The sequence below is a fragment of the Eptesicus fuscus genome, chromosome 2, assembly GCF_027574615.1.
Source record: "Eptesicus fuscus isolate TK198812 chromosome 2, DD_ASM_mEF_20220401, whole genome shotgun sequence".
Classification (NCBI taxonomy): domain Eukaryota; kingdom Metazoa; phylum Chordata; class Mammalia; order Chiroptera; family Vespertilionidae; genus Eptesicus; species Eptesicus fuscus.
The window spans coordinates 69,541,599-69,548,732 of NC_072474.1; positions in this window are offsets into that span (position 1 = coordinate 69,541,599).

Here is a 7,134-nt window from a genome sequence, read left to right on the forward strand (position 1 = left end):
TTTTGTGCATATAGCTTCTTCTACAAAAATCTTTTAAATTACACATTTTCTTAGGACCAAATTCCAGGAATGGGATTACTTTATCAAAGGGTGTTGTATTTGTCTATAAAGAGATTTACTATTTAAAAATTGGCCCATATGGCTATGAGTCTGAGAAGTCCCAAGATCTGCAGTTAGCAAGCTGGAGACCCAGGAGAGCTGATGGTGTGTTCCCAGTCTGAGCCCACATCCAAAGGCAGAAGAAGACAATGTCCCAGCTCAAAGACAGTCAGGCAGAGAGAGAATTCTTTCTTACTCAGCCTTTCTGTGCTATTCAGACCTTCAAGGAGTTATATGAGGCCTTTACTCACTTTACCAATTCAAATGTTAACCTCATCCAGAAACACCCTCACACGTGTACCCAGAAATAATGTTTAACCTATATCTGGGCACCCCATGATCAAGTTGACATCTAAAATTAAGCATCACAGGTGTGAATATTTTTATGGCAGTTTGTTTTTCAGAACTGAGCACACCAGTTTCACCGTAAATTCACAAGTTTTGGGTGTGATCATAAGCTCCCCCAATCAGTTCCCCTTAGGATCTTCCCTATCTGATTAAATGTCAATTTCATTCTGCCAGTTTCCTTATTTCTAAACAGAAAACAGAAGCTTGACTTCTCTCTTTTTCTTATTTCCCATATCTAATCCATCAGCAGATTTGATGGCTTTACCTTCAAAACACCTGCAGAATTTAACATCTTATTTCTCCTTTGCTAACTCTCTAGTCTAAGCCATATTACCTCCCCACTTCCTCCTTTACCTATATAGCAGGATTATCAAACTTTTTGATCACAAGATGCTTTTCTACTCTTAAAACTTATTGAAGATCCCAAAGAGCTTTTGTTTATGTGGGTTATATCAGTTGATGTTTTCTATATTAGAAATTGAAACAAAAATATATAAGATACTTATTAATCAAGTTAAAATAATGTATCTATCATATATTAACATGATAGTTATGTTAATATGTTAGTTAACATAAATAACATTTTTAAACTTTTTTTGAAATAATTATAGATTCATAAGAAGTTGAAAAACAATACAGAGAAATAGTTATAGATTCATAAGAAGTTGAAAAATAAATCATGCTCCTATCACCCAGCTTCTCCCAGTGGTGATATCTTACTTAACTCTACTGCATTATCAAAACCAAGAAATTGATAATAAATAACCTATTTTAAAGAAGGTTAACAAAACAAAATCAGTGAGAAGAGGAGCATTGTTTTACATATTTGCAAGTATCTTTCATGACTATCTTAATAAAAGATGTTTACATCTGCTTTTGCAATCAATCAACTATTATATATTTTGTTGGCTAAAGTATATGAAAAACATTGAGCCTCATAAAGACATGCAGTTGAAAAAGGATGGAGTATTTTAATAGCTCTTTCAGATAACTGTGGATATTCTTTTTGATACTATACCCAAAGTTGACAAGTAGTAATGTAGAAATGGGGAATTTGAAACCATATCAATTAAAATTTTTATGCTGTCAATACGATACAGCCAAAGATCACCAGGAACACACTTGTAATTGAACAAAGTTTGATTTGTTAAATGTTGCAGCCCAGCCAATAGCAGCCCCAGCTGGTAGCATATGGAGGACAATCACCAAGCTGAGCCCAGTAACCCACAGAATTGTGCAACATAATACTACTAGAGGCCTACTAGAGGCCTGATGCACGACATTTATGCACTGGGGTGGGGGGGGGGGTCCCCCTCAGCCTGGCCTGCACCCTCTTGCAGTTCAGGACCCTTCGGGGGATGTCTGACTGCCGACTTAGGTCCTTAGCGCTGCCTGGGAGGCAGGAGAGGCTCCCGCCACCACTGCTGCGCTCGCCAGCCATGAGTCCGGCTTCTGGCTGAGCGGTGCTCCCCCTGTGGGAGTGCACTGACCACCAGGGGGCAGATCCTGCGTTGAGCGTCAGCCCCCTGGTGGTCAGTGCGCATCATAGAGACTGGTTGTTCCACCGTTTGGTTGATTTGCATATTAACCTTTTATTATATAGGATAAATAGTTATTGTTGCTTTAAGCCACTAATTTTTGGGATAATTGGTTACACAGCATTAAATGACCCAAAACATTGATAATCCAAGAAATTAAAGTTTAGCTGTGGTAATAAAAATTGAAGAATAATTTCAGGATGGGCTCATACTTCCCAGAAACATTGTTTTCAGAGAATATGCTAATACACGTAGTCATGAAAGTCTTTCTGTTTGGGAATTTTTTTTACATAGCTGTGTGTGTGTGTGTGTGTGTGTGTGTGTGTGTGTGTGTGTTTAAATAATTACTGCTGCTGCTGGATATAGAACTCACATGCAGGTATAATTAGGGTTCCATGAATCTCTAAGAATCATTGCTTTATTTATTTATTATTTTTTTTAAATCCTCACGTAAGAATATTTTCCCATTGATTTTTAGAGAAAGTGGAAGAGAGAGGGAAAGTCAGAAATATTGATGTGAGAGAAACACATCGATTAGTTGCCTCCTGCTTGCTCCCTGACCACGGCCCAGGCCAGGGAGGAGCCTGCAACCAAGGTACGTGCCCTTGACTGGAATCGAACCTGGGACCGTTCAGTCTGCAGGGTGACACTCTATCCACTGAGCCAAACTGGCTAGGCAAGAATCATTGCTTTAAATTTGAATGATTATTTTTGTAGAACTCAAAACCTCCTTTTTATCAGTATTTTAATGATTAAAAGAAAAGCATAAAGTTCATAATCTCTGGGTTTATGTCTTGAAATATTTCCCAGAGACTCAAGATTTATAAGGAACTTTCGACATTGAGTACAACCTCAAGACTACTTCGCTTGCAGGTGTCCGCTGGAACATTCCAGGAAGAACATCGCTGCTCCGACAGACAGCCTGGTCCCGATTCAGGAGAGAGACACGTGTTAGAAAGTTTTCATTCTTATCAAGCATCAGCCTGCTATGAGAATCTGAGTCAGAGGTTTGGATTTCAGTTCCGGCTGTGGGGTCTGTGAGGTCATCTGAGCTATGGAAGCCACACTGAGCGCCCTGAACCTCAGCCCGTCAGGAGGCAGGGAGAGGCCTTGACTACCAACACAGGTGTGTTGACTCTGGGGGCTAATGAACACAAAAACAAAGAATTTCTTGACATATCTTAGTCTTAAACTAAATGATACAGAGCAAAATTGCTTTATTACCCACTAATATAAACTGTTTTTCCCAGATGAAGATCATTTTAAGCATGCATTTTTTTTTTTTTGTAAACAGATTAGATTCATTATTATATTTAATTTTAATTTTCAGCTGTTTCAAATGTACTCACTTGGTGTTTTTTTTAAACTATTTTTCTGGTATCTTATGGCAAATGAAATTGGTTTTTCAATTACAGTATTGAGGTAGTGTTTTCTTTAAAAATAAGTGTCCAGACTTTGAGAAACATCCTTGCAGATAAAAGTCCAAAACTCCATGCTGTAGCCTGTGCTTATTTCTACAGTTCCAAATTTGCGCAGCTTCCCAAACCCTTTCTAGCTACTTGGGTCTTCCCAGAATCCCCCAATTATACGGTTCCTTTCACATCCTAGTTCCTGTGCTGAATTGCCCTCCCCCTGGTTGGGTGGGCCTCATTCTTCAAGACTCAGCACAATGCCTTCTCCTCTAGGAACTTTTCTTTCTTTCTTTCTTCCTTTCTTTTTAAAATATATTTTATTGATTTTTTACAGAGAGGAAGGGAGAGGGATAGAGAGTTAGAAACATCGATCAGCTGCCTCCTGCACACCCCTTATTGGGGATGTGCCCGCAACCAAGGTACATACCCTTGACTGGAATCGGACCTGGGACCCTTCAGTCTGCAGGCCGACGCTCTAACCACTGAGCCAAACCGGTTAGGGCTAGGAAGACTTTTCTTGAGCCATCTGCTCCCCACTTCCTTCCCTTGGCCACCAGCTTGCCTGGGTTCCTTCCAATGAGCCTGGCGGTGACTTGACTTGCATGCCAGTCTCCTCCTCTGGTCTGTGAGCTCCCTAATAACAGAGTGCCAGTTCCATGTCCTCCTCTCTTCACAATTCGCCATTTGTCATGGTCCGCTGTCCAGGTACACAGTTTGGCACTCCATACATAACTTTTGAGTATGATGAATATTCAATGAATATTAATAAGGGTAAAAAATATGTATCCTTGTTTATTTTTTATTGATTTCAGAGAGGAAGGGAGAGGGAGAGAGAGATAGAAACATTAACGATGAGAGAGAATCATTGATAGGCTGCCTCCTGCACTCCCCCACCTGGAGATCGAGCCTGCAACCCTGGGCATGTGCCCTGATGGGGAATCGAACCGTGAACTCCTGGTTCATAGGTCGACCCTCAACCATTGAGCCACGCTGGCCAGGCTATCCTTGTTTCTAAGTTGGAATCTACCATCAGGTTACAAATTCAGTATAAAATGTCTCCAGAAAGATTAATGGTCAGAAAAAAACCCAATCACACAGAACCCAACCTAATCACGGCAACAACAAAAAACAATTTTTTTTAACAGAAAGATAAAACAACAACAAAAAAAACAAGGTGCACAGAGATTTTTATTTAAGTGGTAATATTCTGGTGGTGTAGGCATGTGGGGAAATAGGCATTATTGGGTGAGTTGTAAACTGGTGCAAAAAATGCTCATTCTCTTTGACCCAGTAATTCTAGATGACTAGCTTCAGAAAAATTCTCAAGAGCACAAACCCCCCATGAACAGAGATGTTCTTGGCGGCACTGTTTGTACCATCAAAAAAACTGGAACCTACTCTAAAGACCACTGATGAGAGGAGGGATGAATAAATTACCACCTCCCCCAATTCTATGACATAATATGTAGATATTAAAGAGAATAATTTACCATTAGCTGTGGTTAGTCTTGGGTGTGGGTTCATGTGGGACTCTCACTTTGTATTTACATAGTTCACCAGGAAAGGTTTGAGTGAAATTTTGGAAACACATTTAATTGCCAAGACTACTATTATTCAGTACCTTTTGAAGTTTTTCTTATGATTATGTGATACATTTGTAATTAAATATGCAATAAAATACATATATACAAACCAAACTACAATTTGATTTCCCTTTTTAAAAAGGCCACTAGACCTCAATAATTTTTTAAGCCACTAGATGTCACTCTGAGCTAATGCGCTGCGCGATAACAGCAACTGCCACAAAATGCTGATTTCCTTGTCGCCACTAGCCAGACTTAGCGATGTTATCTGGTCTCAGGAGACCGTGACTCCCAGGGAACGCCTGCAGGTGCAGGAAGAGAGGACCGGCACAGACGAAGGGAGGTGGAGGCAGCAGGTCTGAGGGGCGGGACTAAACCCGGCCCGGAGTTAGGAAAGGGATCCTCCCCGCAGAAACAGCACACGCTGGCCACAGTCAAGTTCCTTAATTCTGAGCCATGAATTCATGTGTGTTAGCGGCCTCGCCTTGACAACTGGTTTTGTTTCTAAAATTTCTGTCTTCACACAAAAAATCTTTCCAGCATCTAGGAAGAAATTTTGGAAAAAAAAAAAAAAATTCAAACCAAATTTGATCAAGTTTCTGGATCTACCCACTAAATGATAGGAATTTGAGGGCCCGAGGGAGCATGTTAAATGTCAACAAGCATTTGTAATCAACAAAATCCAGACTGGGGACTCTATAGGACAAATGACCTGGTTTCTTCAACAAATAAAGTGCAAGGAGACAAAAGAGATGAAGGGGAAGGCTACAGAGGAAAAGAGGCTTAAGCCCGGCTGGTGTTGCTGTTAGTTGAGCATCATCCCATGCACCAAGAGGTCACCAGTTCAATTCCCAGTCAGGGCACCTGCCCAGGTTGTGGGCTCCATCCCCGGTAGGGGGCATGCAAGAGGCAGCCCGATGTTTCTATCTCTCTCTCTCTCCTTCCTCCCTCTCTCAAATCAATAAAATGTATATAAAAGAGGCTTAAGAGCCTTATGAAGCAACTACAATGTATAGAATTTATTTAGCTCCCTAATCAAAGAAATATATATTTTTAAATAAGACAGTCAGAGATGTGTGAATACTGACTGGATACTTGATGATATTAAGGAATCCCTATTAACGTTTTAGGTATGATAATGATATTGAAGTTACGTTGTTTTGAAGCCCTTAGAGAAACATACTGAAACGTGACTGATTTGTTTCAAAATAGGGGGCAGTGTGTGAGAGCTTGGATACAATCACAATGGCCCTGAGGTGGTCCCTGTGGAAGCTGGGTGATGATTATATAAAGGTTAATTACACTCCTTACTTTTTCGGTGGGAATTTTTACACAATAAGCATTATTTAAAATTAGGCATCAGTGTTAAGGTGGGAGGAATAAATGACACACTTAACAAGGCAAACAATCAAACAACCTTTCTCAGGGCACACTTGGAGCCGGACAAGAACCATTGCAGTCCTTAAACTTCTGAGTGGGCACGAGTTAAATAAACACAATTCATTCATTCATTATTTTTTTTTAGAATTTGTTTAGGGGGGGTAGAAATCACCTAATCTCACTAAGCCTCAGTTTCCTCATCTGTAAAATGGACATCGTACAACAATATTTTCTAGGGGAGTCATGAGACTTAAATGGGAGAAGCACATAAAAGAGTATTTTGAAACCCATAATGTACTACCCAAGGGCTAATGTTTGTTTATTTGATAACAATAGTTCACTTATTCACACATAGTCAGAATTTTTAGGTGTGAGTCCTGGAATATGGATTTTTAAAAAAAATGATTTTTTAATTGATTTTCAGAGAGAAAGAAAGGGAGAAGGACAGAAAGAAACAATGATGTGAGTGAAGCATCCATCGGCTGCCTCCTGCATGCCCACTACCCGGGATCGAGCCTGCAACCTAGGCATGTGCCCTGACCAGGAATTGAACCAGCAACCTTTCAGTGCAGGGGTCGACACCCAACCACTGAGCCATCCTGGCCAGAGCTAGGGACTTTTTTTTTTAAGCTTCACAAGTGATTGGTTCCACTGTACATACAGCCAGGGTTGACAACCATTTGTCTAATTGAGCTTTGATGCGTGAGTAGTTCGGAGCAATCATTGAGAAGATTGGGTCCGGCTGATGTAGTTCTCAAGGAACTGTTAATGAGC